The sequence below is a fragment of the Megalobrama amblycephala genome, linkage group LG17, assembly GCF_018812025.1.
Source record: "Megalobrama amblycephala isolate DHTTF-2021 linkage group LG17, ASM1881202v1, whole genome shotgun sequence".
Lineage (NCBI taxonomy): Eukaryota > Metazoa > Chordata > Actinopteri > Cypriniformes > Xenocyprididae > Megalobrama > Megalobrama amblycephala.
In genome coordinates this window covers 14,549,386-14,563,786 of record NC_063060.1, presented here as the reverse complement: position 1 = coordinate 14,563,786, position 14,401 = coordinate 14,549,386, and positions in this window count along the sequence as shown.

Genomic DNA, 14,401 nt, shown 5'->3' with positions numbered 1-14,401 from the left:
ACAACTTGTAGGTCTTTCATTTAGTTAAAAAATGGGTACAAATATGATTCATGTGTGCATGCCTGTGTAACAATATGATTCATATAGGTGTCGCATTAAAAAAATGGTCTACAATTCATGAACGTAAATACTTCCTGAAGGCAATATAACAAAGATAAAGTTAAAGTCATCAGTCTCACTTTATGGTTGTATTAAACATGTATTTAAAATAAAGCATTTAGTTGTTCTGAGAAATAAATAAATAAATAAATAAAACAAGCATTTTCTGTTATTGTGATACAGGTGTAGGTTTGGTTTAAGGGGTTGTAATTATTTAGTATATTAAAGGGGACCTATTATGCCCTTTTTTACAAGATGTAATATAAGTCTCAGGTATCCACAGAATGTATCTGTGAAGTTTCAGCTCAAAATACCCCACATACCATTTATTACCATGTTGTAAATACCCATTTTTGAGTGAAAAGAAAAACATGCTACTTTTGTGCATGTATCTTTATAAGCAAACCAGCTGCTGCTCCCCACCACATCTTTATAGCTCTTGCCTCGGAATAATACTCTGCCAAAAACTAAAACATCTGTTTTTTTGATTATTATGAATGATTATCTGGTTTTGATTATCATCTCTATCGCTGTCACCCTCAAGTGACATTGCAGTTTTCATCATCATTATTATCTGCATGCGTTTTAAAGCCAGCACGCTAAACTTCTAATATACGGTTTTCAGAAGCACACACACCCGAAGCACGCCCACACAGAGCTAGATGTCAGATGGCACATCCAGTGAGTATTAAACTAAGTTCTCTTTCATGTGTTATAGAGCTTAAACTGTCAAATGCACACAAAGTTATGTCAAAAACAGACAGTTCATATAAACACATTCAGTTATGTCTGTGGACGTAAACAGCAAGTAAAGAAATCGCATGTGTATATTAGATCTGTGAATTAACGTGAAAGTGTAATAATCAGTACCTACTGCTATATATGTTGTTAATGTGAATCAAACAACAAAAGAAAAACAAAATCACTAGCTACTCTTGTTTGAATTAACTTTAAACTAAGTTTTAATAAGAACACATTTTCACATAGGAATTACATTTTTACATTTTATGGCATATTGTAATGTCCCTGCTATGCTTCACAAAATTATATGAATCTTGAATGTGTCCCTAGGAAAAAGAAAGAAATATTTGCTTGTTTCTCTCTCTCTCTCTCTCTCTCTCTCTCTCTCTCTCTTTTCTCTGTTTTTCTGGGGGTTTTTTTCTTTCGTATCCTTATTCTTCAGAATGTTTGTCTATCTCTTGAAGCATTCTTTCTTAACTGTATTTTGAGATGCGTTATGTTTCATTTGGTTCAATTATAAAAAAAAAAAAAAAAAAAAAAACAAAAAAAAAAAAAAAGACAATGCTTATGATTTATGGGGATTTTAAAAAGTATGGATGGATTTTTACCATTATAGGTGCCAACTGCCAACTCACATTTATGTTCAAACACCATGTAAAAGTGAATTTTGCATAATGGGTCCCCTTTAAAGGAAAGTGCAAATCCATAGGTCCTTTATATCCATAAAATCCATAGGTCCACCTATGTAGTACACAGTCGAAGTACACAGTCAAAGACACTAATACAAGTGGATTCAAGTGGGACAGACTTCACTGTGTATTTTACTGCTTTCTTCTAACTTGACTGTACATCCATTTGTGTGTAATTCAGGTAAAAGTTGTACTCAATATCCAAAAAGGTGATATTGTGTTCTTGGGTGTGATTGGGCATGTCAGTACAGCAGACCATAATTACCAAACCATAACCTGCAATTTCATTTTTAAAAAAAGTTGATCTCTTATCACTCCCTTTACCATTCTCACCTTATACAAAATAAATAAATAAATAAATAAATATTCAGACATTCCTTAGCTTTCAGGTAAATTTAGGTTAGTTCATTTATAGAATATATAATATAAACCAGAGCACCCACAGACCCTTAAAAAGTCTTAAATATGTTCAGCTGCAATAAAAAAAACTATAAATATCAGATGTGGAAGTTTTAAACTTGGGAGAAAGAACGTCGCAAGATGCTTGTAATAAAAATGTTTGAGTATATATATATATATATATATATATATATATATATATATATATATATATATATATATATATATATATATATATATATATCAAGTAAAACTACAGTTACCTTTCAAAAATGTAGTGTGAGTAGAGCAAAGATAGTATTTGTCCAAACTTCTGTAAGAGTGAAAGAGTAGCTTATTGTAAGTAGTAAGTCTACGGATTCTACCACCCTTATAATAAACAATGTACATTGCAATTTAAGAATTAAGAAAACACTGAACATACTGTACTCCTCTGTTCTCTTTTGCTGTTTGTCAGAAAGAATGAAGAATATCTATATCCTCCAACTTTTTAAAATACATCAGTGATAAAATGTATCTACTTCCAAAACAATATATATATATATATATATATATATATATATATATATATATATATATAGATGAAAATATAAAAAACATTATTTTCAGTACACTCTTCACCATTTTAAATCCTATTGCATGAAAAGATTAGATTTAAAATATACTTAGGAATGCTCTCGTGGATGGCATGTTCAGCCAGTTTTAGGTCACAGGATCCTTACACAATGACAAGAGGTTTAAAGGGATAGCAGATGTTTATCTGCGTAGGTGACTTTGTTTCTTCATTAGAACACAAATGATGATTTTTAACTCCAACCATTGCCATCTGTCAGTCTTATAATGCAAGTGAATGGGAACTCTATCAATAAGTTGAAAAAACGTGCACAGACAAATCCAATTTAAACCCTGCGGCTCGTAACGACACATTGATGTCCTTAGACACAAAACGATTGGTTTGTACGAGAAACCGTATTTATATAATTTTTTACCTCTAAAACACCACTATGTCCAACTGCATTCAGCACTCGGTTAATGAGATCTGATTGCGCTCTGATAACGGCAGTAATGTCTCGTGCTTATACTTCAATCAGTGCGAGACATCACTGCCATTGTCAGAGCGCGATCAGACCTCACTAAGTGAATGCTGAATGCAGTTGGACATAGTGGTGTTTTAAAGGTAAAAAATAATATAAATACTGTTCGGTTTCTTGCACAAACCGATCGTTTCGTGTCTTAGGACATCAATGTGTCATCACGAGCCGCAGGGTTTAATTTGAATTTGTCTATGCACGTTTTTTTCAACTCTTATTAATAAAGTTCCCATTCACTCACATTATTTGACTGACAGACGGCAACACTAGAAGTTAAAAATGATCATTTGTGTTCTACTAAAGAAACAAAGTCACCTACATCTTGGATGCACTGGGGGTAAGCAGATAAACATCAAATTTTAATAAGTACACTTATCCTCTGGTCCCTGCTGCATTAGAACAGCTGTGTGGGGCTCACACCTTATTCACATTCACAAGGGAGATGAATGGAAAACTGCCTTCGTGATGCCATCAGGTCACAATGAATACTGAGTTATGCTGTATGGCCTGTCCAATTCACCCTCCGTCTTCCAGGGCTATATGAATGAGGTGTTCCGGGAGTTCCTCCAATGATTTGTCATCATCTATATGGACGATATCCTGATTTACTTCTGGAACCTGGCCGAACATCGCCAACACATAACCCAGGTCCTCAAGAAGCTGAGAGAACACTATCTATACCTCAAGTTGGAGAGGTACGAGTTTCACCCCACCTCCGTTCATTTTCTGGGTTACGTCATTGACCAACGTGGAATCCAGATGAAGGTGGAAACCATCCAGAACTGGCCCCAACCCATCACTGTTCAGGAACTGCAAATTGGCCATTGGCGGTTTGCCAAATTTTATTGGCGCTTCATCCACAACTACTCCTCAGCTCTCCTCTCCCCTTACTCCTCAAGAACTGGCCCACGTCTCTGTCCTGGAACCCACTATCCATGCATTCAAGAACCACAAAGAAGCCTTTCTGTCCACTTCCTTCCTGGTTCATCCCAATCCTGACCTCCCTTTCATCATGGAAGTGGATGCCTCCACCACCAGCATAGGAGCCTTACTGTCACAGCGGCAGGGTGATCCTCCACACCTCCATTCATGTGCCTTCTACTCAAAAAAAGCTGTCCCCAGTGGAACAGAACTACAATATCGGCATTCGAGAGCTCAAGCTTGCCCTTGTGGAGAGCAGACATTGGCTGGAGGGAGCAAACCATAATTTTCAGTCCCATCCAGTGGTCCCTTGTCAATCAAACCCTTTTAGCCACATGCTCTGAACCTGCACCGCTGGGAGGTCCTGAGGGACGGATCCATGTTCCATCCGCTTGCTCCCTGTCCCTCATGGACTCAGCTCACTCCTCTCTGGGCTTTGGACACCCAGGTAGTCAGCGAACCCTCTCGCTCCTCCGTCACCGCTACTGGTGGCCCACGATGACCCAGGATATCTCCCGATACGCCAAGGGATGATCAGTCTGTGCCATCACCAACACTCCATGGAAACTCCCAGAGGGGAAGCTGGTACTGTTACAAATTCCTCAACGTCCCACATGGGTATAGACTTCATTACTGATCTACCTCCCTCTGATTCTCATACCTGTGTGTTCATCATCGTAGACCGCTTCTCCAAAGCACGTAAACTAATCCCCTTGAAGGGCCTACCCACGGCATTTAAAGCTGCAGAAATCCTCTTTCAACATGTGTTTCGACGTATCTGATTGCGGTCCCCAATTCATCTCTAGCCCAGAATTCCCTCCGTCAGACTACCACCGGGCTTACTCCATTCCAGTGTATCCTTGGTTACCAACCTCCTTTGTTCCCCTGGTCCGGCGAGCCATCGGAGGTTCCAACCAAGCGGCAACCTCCCCCAGTCTCTCGTGAAGCCAATACGGAAGTGACTTAAACTGCGATTCATCGACTGGCCGCTAGGGACAGGCTCCAAAAGAGAGCAGAATCTCATTGAGTCCCGTGTTAAATTGGCCAAATTTATAGCAGAAAAAAACATGTTTACAAGTTGGTTCAAATTGTGGTTTTGGTCTATACTGCTAATGTTGCCCTTCATGACAACTCTGAGGGGGGTGAATTTTTTTCTAACTCATTCGTTTAAATTATATTAAGCCTTAAAGTTCTGCATAATTAAGGGCGTGGTCACTTGAGTGACAGGTAGATGCCGCTGCTGTCTGTGAGCCGTCACTTTACCTCAGCTAATTCCAACCGCTGAATTTGGCATCTCAGCCGTATTTGTGCTCGATTATTTTATACAATTATAAAATATGGCTTGCTGCATAATATTCGAGAATGATGTATGTCTGTGTAGATGTGCATGCATGCAGAAGAGAACTCACGTTGTTGGATCGTGGAATTGGCTGAAAGTTTTGGTTGTTAGATTTACTACAATGACAATGGCGGGAGGATATCAAAATCTGACAGCACTGCTTGGATATAACTAAAACTGCTGCACTATTTTGAAAAAATATACTTTGGACACGGGCTCATTTGTTTGTTAGATACGATCGTATACAGTTTTACAACATAAACGCTGCTCAGATTGCATTATTTCTTGAAGAACGATGACAGAGAGCAGATCATTCAGAAGAAATGTGAAATGTTTTTTTGTTTTGCAATGGACACTCATATTTTACCCAAGTGCCACGGATTGGATTCATCTCGCGATCTCTATTTCATTATAAAGGTATGAAGTCCCATTTGATTTTCAATGTTGTTATTTGTACATCTAACACTGGTGTTGGAGCATCTATATCTTAAAAAAAAAAAAAAAAGCACCGTAGATTGACAGTAAACCTTTAGAACTTTCTAATGATAAAACCTATCTTCATTAATATTTTAGATCGTATCTTAGATAGATAGATAGCTCCTTGGCTTTGACTGCTAACATGGTCACGTCGAGCTAGGCGGACGTGGTTTCAGCAACCAGTCGCATCAGCTCAAACCACCTCCCCGCCTCTTTGCCCATTTTCAGTTATCCGGGAGTGACGTGCAGTCACATGCTGCTAAGATGGCCGCGGCCTCATTTTTGCGTCAAAACTGCTGTTCAGAACTCTATGGGTGACGTCACGGACACTACGTCCATATTTTTTTACAGTCTATGGTTCCAACTGTTAACCACTGGTTCAAGCAGAGTGAGAGGATGTGGACTCAGCGCATGTGCATCTCCAAAAGGCAGTGCGAAAGAGCCTGCCTTGCTGTAAGCTGAGTCCCTGCCACATAGGTCCTTTCACTGTGCAGAGGCAGATAAACGAAGTAACATACCAACTCAACCTACCCTCGTACTACAGAATCTCTCCATCATTTCATGTCTCACTCCTCAAACCCCACACTGAACCTTTGTTGTCTCCCCACACAGGATCCATTAAAGTTTTTAATATATTTTTATATTTAAAGTCCCCCTTAGTCAATGATTTTATCCCTTAAAACTCATCTTTGATCACCAAAATGACATATTTAAAAAAAAATTCAAGTGAAAAAAATGTCTTCATGCCTTAAAATAACTTGAATGTAACTCTACAACCTTGCCTCATTTAATATACACGGATTAATGAATATGCAAATTAGCCCCACCTCCACTTGCTCACGCCACCTCGGAGAGTCTAGTGTTGCTTGTGTGACGAGCAATTTGTTGTTTGTGTTGTGGATATTTAAGAAAGAAGCTTGCTTCGCTTCATATATTCAGTTTAATTTCTGATGCTTAAATTGTGTTTTAAATTATGAATTGGTAAAATGCCTTTGCAAAACGGTCTAAATCCACTTGCATTTCTTTGGACTGCTCTCTCACTGAATCACCTGAAGCGATTTCTCAGTAAAACAGACAGTATCAAGAGAACAAGCAGCCGTTTTCATCTGTGAACATGCGCTAAATGGATGTTTGACAATTTCGTTGCTTTTTGGAGTTCATATTTGTTGCGGTGGCCTCTCGCACACCTGGGACAGCATAGCCTGGTAAAGGAATGGTAATCGGAGCCATAGGAGCAGACGGAGCAGGTTTAGCTACAACCTGTCCAACAGACGCATCCCCAGAATTTATATCTTGATAGCGAGGGGGTTTCGGAGCCCAATCCGGTGTGGGGAATAGATCATGGTCACTCGGATCGTAACTGTTAGTTTCACTTTTCACATTAACATTGGAGACCGAGCTCCGTGGCTTAGGGCTGGGAGCAGATTCAATTTCAACACTTTTAATTTCAGTTGCAGTTTCAGTCGGCAATTCAGGATAAAGAGATTTTCCAGGGGCGACGGCGGCCACCTGGAGCCCCCCAGCTGCAGTCACTTCCTGCACAGCTGCCCCTGTCGAAGCTACGTGTTCTTTAAGCATCAAAGCATATTGTTGCCATTGTAAAATGTCCTCAACCGAAGGAACCTTTCCCGCTGGGGTTTTTGGTTCATTCGTGACCGCGGTTAATAAATCCCAAATTTGTTGTGTGGCTTGTTCAGCAGCCTCAGCCAAAATATCAGATCTGACTAGTCTACCACTTCGGTCAACTAACATTCCTCTCGCTTGCAAAACCCACATGCTACACAAGAAACGGGCATATTTTATTTGTTTCTTGCCATCTTTCACTTCATTAAGTACCCATTCACCCTGTTTTCGAGGACTCCAAACGTCTTGAAACCCATCTTTATACATCATTTGTTTTATTTTAACAGCCTCACTTGTCACTACCAGTTCGGCTACTTTCTGGGTGATAGAATGATTGGAGTCCTCAAGTATATTCCTATTTTCCATTTGGTTAGCCATTATGTCAGATGCAGACAACTCCCAAGAAGGAAAGAATCAAATTACTATACTCAGATCGGATTTCAGAAAATTAAAATTTCTTAATTTTTTTCACTTTAGTATTGGCCAATGGATCTTAATATTAAACAATGAAACAAGGCCAGTCTACTGTCACCGAAATTGCAAAGCCCTATTGAGCCCTACTAATTGCAGAGCCCTACTTAAAGCATCCCACCAAGACGCGAGTTGACTAAAAAGAACTTTCAATAAATCTACCCAAAACACAGTCCCACCCGAGGATTAACCTACACGGTGAAACACAGTAGAAAAATTGATGTCAAACGGCAGTCACCCTTGCCACAGAGCGCTCCCTCGTTATACCCTCGCTAGAGATTTACACTGAATACTCAGAATAAAATTGGTAATTCAATATGATACCAGTTATTCAATATCCGACACTCGGCAGAGGTTGGACTCGTGGTTCTCTCTTTGTCTGCAGCCAAATGAAAGTCCACATCCACAGGCGGACAGCTTCCAGGCTCTCAGCAATTCGGACGACAGTAGACCAGAGAAAATAGATGGTTTTACTCACCTATTTTAATCCTTGTTTTGCATCATCGTCCTCCGGACCGAACCAGAACCGGAACCGGGCGGAAACACCAAAAACTGATGCAAATTCTTGAGAAAAGGAAGTCCAGGCTGTGATGACGTTATAGAAAATTATTTATTCATTTCCAATTAAAATTAACCTCACACGCAAGTTCCAATCAATAATGAAAATGTTTAATAAAACCAAAAGGTAAAAATTAAAATCTGAAATCGAACATTCATAATAAGAGCATTCCGAAATCTGAGTATAGTAATTTGCAAGAAAATCATTAGAAATGGCGCCAACGAGACAGCAAGATGCAATCAAGATAGCAGGAAAAAGGGTACCAATTGAGAGGATGAGCCAAGTTTTATACCCCAAAGATTGGAAAATCTTACATCACATTCGGAGGTCTTGTTTTGGATAGATAAGAAAGGTCAAAATAACCTTTCCATGGCTCGGAGTTTTTAAAGAAATTCATGACATTTGATGGTTTCCTGCTATTCTGACAATCATTGGATAGTTTTGTGATCTCGTGACAATTGACATTATCAAACAGAGCATAAACACCCCAAAATAGTATCTAAATGGGTGGGGTAACACCTTCTTCGGAATAATACAATAACAAGTTAACATTTGACAAAAAATTCCCTTTCATTTGAATACAAAGATACAAAATATTATTGCAGAAAAAGTACATCATGTGATCCATTCTAGAACATTTACGCTTTGGTAAAATTTTGGCAGAAACCCAACTCAACCACAAAAATAACAAACCCTCTTTTACCCAGAAACTTAAAGTTCACTTGGAACATCAAAGTCATACAGTTCAACAGGTGAAATAACACAATAGAGATCAAAACAACAAAAGAGCATAATATGGAGTAAATATATGGTTCTTCTTGAATATAAGTGATTATATGTGAGCAACCCGAGTAAGATGATATGAATACTTGAAATCATAAGTAATATTAACCCATTTTAGCCCACCGGCAACTATAGTTGCCGCAGTGTATGGTTGTCATTTTCCTTTTGTAAATTTTTTTCTAGATGTTTTCCATGTTTTATTTCTCAATGACATGCAAGCAAACATCCAAATAAAGGATTTCAAGAACAAAAAAAAGGTATTCACTTCCTTCCTGTGACAAGAGGCTGTCAAATTCCTACCCCTACTTCCAGGAAGCATAGCGAAGGCAAACCCTCCCAAAGAAAAGTAATTTTCATGTTAATATTAGGAATTTTTTGTTGACATATATATATATCTATGTAATCATGAGGGTCTCTAGAATCTTCCAAACAAAACAAATCTTACAATAGATCTATAGTTTTTTGTATACTTATTCAAAAGTCCAAGCGGCAACTATAGTTGCCGGTGGGCAAATGACTTGTAAGTACATATATCATGGGGAAATGGGGTATACTGTGTTTAATGGGTTAATAAATCAAGGTTATTGGTCTTGTTTAGTGCTTTTTGCTTTCATAATATTTTATATTGTTATATATTATATATTGTTATTTGTTAATTAATTTATTTTTTAATTAAATTTATTTATTTTTTTGTTTGTTATATGTGACCCTGGACTACAAAACCAGTCATAAAGGTCAATTTTTTGAAATTAAGATTTATACATCATCTGAAAGCTGAATATATATAAGCTTTCCATTGATGTATGGTTTGTTAGGATAGGACATTTGGCCGAGATACAACTATTTGAAAATCTGTAATCTGAAGGTACAAACAAAATCGAAATATTGAGAAAATTGCCTTAAAGTTGACTAAATGAAGTCCTTAACAATGTATATCCATTCACAAAAAGAATTTTTTATATATTTATGGTAGAAAATTTACAAAATATCTTAACTGAACATGATCTTTACTTAATATCCTAATGATTTTTGGCATTAAAGAAAAAAAATCAATAATTTTGACCCATACAATGTATTGTTGGCTCTAGCTACAAATATACCCGTGCGACTTATGACAGGGTTTGTGGTCCAGGGACACATATAGATGTAATTTTTTCTAATGAACAATGGAATTTAACATTTTAATCCACAATGCTTTGCTGGAGCAACTTAATGGCTGCACTTTGTTCTGCATTATGTTCCACCACTTTAAAACAACTGGATTTGTTGTTTGTTGTGATTTCATATTCAAGAATTTATATGCTAGATGCAACTTTTTTGTGTTCGCATCGAATGTTCTTCAACTTTGATTGATCTGTTGAAAGCAGTTATTTTGAGTTAGATGCATAAATGTTATCCTCCTATACAAATTTTACATTGAAGGAGTGCATACAACATATCTGCCCACCGGCAACTATAGTTGCCGCACATTCAAACACGTTTTTTAAGAAGAAAAAAAACAAAAACCTGGGGAAAATAAATGCAGAACATGTTCACATAGGACACTATTAACAGGACTATATGCATGAAACCATTCAGAAAAATTTGGGCACAAATGGGTTAAAATTCATAACCAATAAATGATGATAAAAAGATTAAAAATGATTAATGATTAAGTGAGTACATAGAATATGAATAAGTGAACATGCATAAATGAATATAAACCATTTCGGATCCATCAATATTTAAAAAAGATTTCAGATGAAATCCTGCAGGTGCCCGTACATGAAATAAATGCACGTCCTTGAATGAGCGCGGATTCCCAGCGTATTTACTTGAACTTATCAGGTAGGCTAATATCTATGGGTTGATCCATTCCAGAGGCAGCCAAAATCAGAATTTATAATGGACTGAATAGCTCTCTCAGAACTTGGCGTGCGATTCCACACTGACTGACATATGCACATGAATCACGGTCACACGCACATGCCCAGAGCAATATTGTTTTAGCTATGTTTTATAGTATTAAAATATTTCGAAAGACAAAAATATGAACTTTATTGGCTTTAATTCAAGTCAGCTGTCACTTTACTTTGGCGCGAGCTGCTATGCGCTCGCACGCTTGACACAGCCCTTGCGACGGTTCTGTCATTAATTAATATGAATTAAAAACAGCTAATATGAATCAAACAGCTAATAATGTGTTGCTAATGTTACACACAGCATTCCTGTTCTTTATCTCAGAGTCAGACAGCTGCCTTCTAACAATCAATATCTTTACAAATGCTTTGAACAACTCAGAACGTCAGTGGAGAAAGGCTTAGTTCATCATAACATCGTAATAGACTCACTATATTGATAAATCTACACAATTTTTCATATCAACAGAAAATTTACCGGGATAACCTGGCTTCTCTCGAGACTTTCCTGCTTCAGAGCAGTCATAATTAATGATATGCTAAAGCCTGCTGGCACGTTGTTGTGATTGGTTACAAGGTAGTCTGTGACGTCACAAGCACAAATGATTTCAAACCGCGGGTTTTAGACTGTCTTTGGTTTACTGCAGTTTAAAACATAAAATACTCAGCAATGGTGCTGACTTATGAATTTGCACATGGTTTGTCTTAAAGCATATTAAGAACACTACATGGACAAATAAACAACATTAAAAACATGATTTTCACCACAGGGGGTCTTTAAATAATTTCACATTTAATCTCCAAATTAATGTATAAACAACATAAAGACAGTATATTTTAAAATATTTGATCTAACACAAAGTATACAGAAATGGAATAAAGTTATCAAACACTTCACAGTCTTCACTGCATAAATTGTAAAATTAAATTTAGATTAATTCTTTTTGTCTTTGATTACCATTAATGAAAGACATCACAGCAGAAGGTTTATTAGGCTGCTGTCACTTTAAGACTAGATGCACATGAGGCGGATCTGACAGACTGACACACATTCAACGTCCTCAGAACTCTTTACAGTCATTTAAGAGTTTATTTAACTAATTTAAGACTGTGCTTATGAGGATACTCAACAAAGTGGGCATTTTGGCATGATTTAGTGTTTCTGTCCATTGAAGAGCAAATGCATGCAGCAGCTTTCTGTGCTTATGAGTCGTGTGTGTCTGTCAACTTTATTTCAGCTATTGTTTTTCTTATGTATTTTTTTTCTTTCTTTCTTTCTTTAAAAAAAAAAAAAAAAATTCTGATTATATTTCTTACCATAAAGCACTTTGGATCAACTATGGTTGTGTAAAATTTGTGCGCTATAAATAAAATTTGACTTGATCATAGGAAGCCTTTCATGAGCTGAAACATATAGTAATATACAGAAGGTGCACACAGTGTCATACACACAAATGCAAAACACCACAATGGTAACACACATGAAACTAAAATAATGCCATCAAGTGTCATGCAGGGAATTGTGGGAATGTCAATTTACTTTTCTTTTTTTTTTCAGTGTACATTATAAGATTATGTCAAAACATCAGTGTAATGAAGCGAGTGCCACTACCCGCTTTGGGGGAGGGGAAAAGTAACGGGAGTCCGTGAAAAAAAAGAAAAATGAAAAAAAAATGATGGCTTACTCGCACAGCACTTCCGTGCGGGGTGTACTTTATTTACAGTGCCAGAAATAAAGTAGTCCACAGTGAAGTATATGTACAGGTGCACACAAAAACCCAAAAGTACCAAAACAATAAAACAAAAAAATAAAGACGAAAACTATATCCACAATATACAATGGTTTTGGGTTTTGCTTGAGGTTCCACAACAACACTCTCGCCGACTTGGTTAACAAGCCCTGAATGTGAGTCTAGCCTCTCTTTTTATATGCCAGACTCCGCCCCTTTTTGGCATAATCCAATAAGAGGTAAGTATTGTACATTTTATAGTTTAAACCCTTCACAACACTCATTGAATCAACTTTAAACAATAATTCTCCCAGGTAATTCAAATATATATCTTCATCATCGTCAATAACACAGAAACACGTAAACTTTCAACACATATTTTACACATAAACTCCCCCACCACACACAAGACAATGGTTTAGCCGGCTTCCGGTTGTGCCGCGCCGGCGCGACCATCCGTTACGTCATAAGCAGGCGCCCTCCGTGCGCTCTGTTTGGCTGACTAAATCCAGACAAACAGACAATCGAACAAAGACGAGACACAAGACACGGACAATGTGTGTGTGTGTAATGATCGGGCATGTAACTGTGCTAAAGGGAAATGTGATGTGGAGGAATGTCCATGAGCCATCGGCCCGGCGTGTGCACCCGCTTTGCCGACGGCAGAAACAGCAGGTAAGGAGCGGGAAATGGAGAGTGAATGGGGTATGTATTTAGGTGTGTAAGTGTGTGTGTGTGTGCGTGCCCAGCAGGAAATATCTACTTTATCACAATCAGTTAACAGTATTGTTGTGTTATTGTTGTGAAAATAAATAATTCGATTACATGGATTTGCATCATTTTGTGTCGAAATATTGAATTTTGGGGTAAAATCGTTTCCTATATATTGTATTGTAATATACACTGTGTTGACTACTCATCAATTAAATATTTACCATCTTATATTCTGCATAATTGGGTTTTTTTTAAGTTTTTAACACTGACAAAAACTACTCAAGTTTTAGGGCTGGACGATATGATGATATATATATATATATATATATATATATATATATATATATATATATATATATATATATATAGCGTTTATATATATATATATATATATATACATATATATATATATATATATATATATATATATATATATATATATAACGCTGATATAAGTGATCACTCCGACTATCTATATTGTAGTTATATGAAGTGTTATATTTGTGCTTTTCTCCTATCTGAAACTTGATACACAATTGTAATCGTTGAAATCAGGCACATAAAAATGTCAGGAAGCATGATTCCCTGTATTGCATACGGATTGCTGTATGTCAATATCCATGGATTAGGTTTCTTTGACTTGTTATAAGGAACACTTTCAAGCCCAACCTTTAGTGTAATTGTTCGTTTTACTCGCGTTTTTGCAGTTTCCCCTATTAAATCCAGTCATGCAGCAGGTTCTTTTGCCACTCAGTCCAGCTGAGGAAGTGTGTTCTGGCAGGAAAGTGACGTCAATTGCATACCCTCTATTAGGCCTTTTCAAAAGCAAACAGCAAAAAAAAGAGTCCAAAAAAAATGTCCAAAATA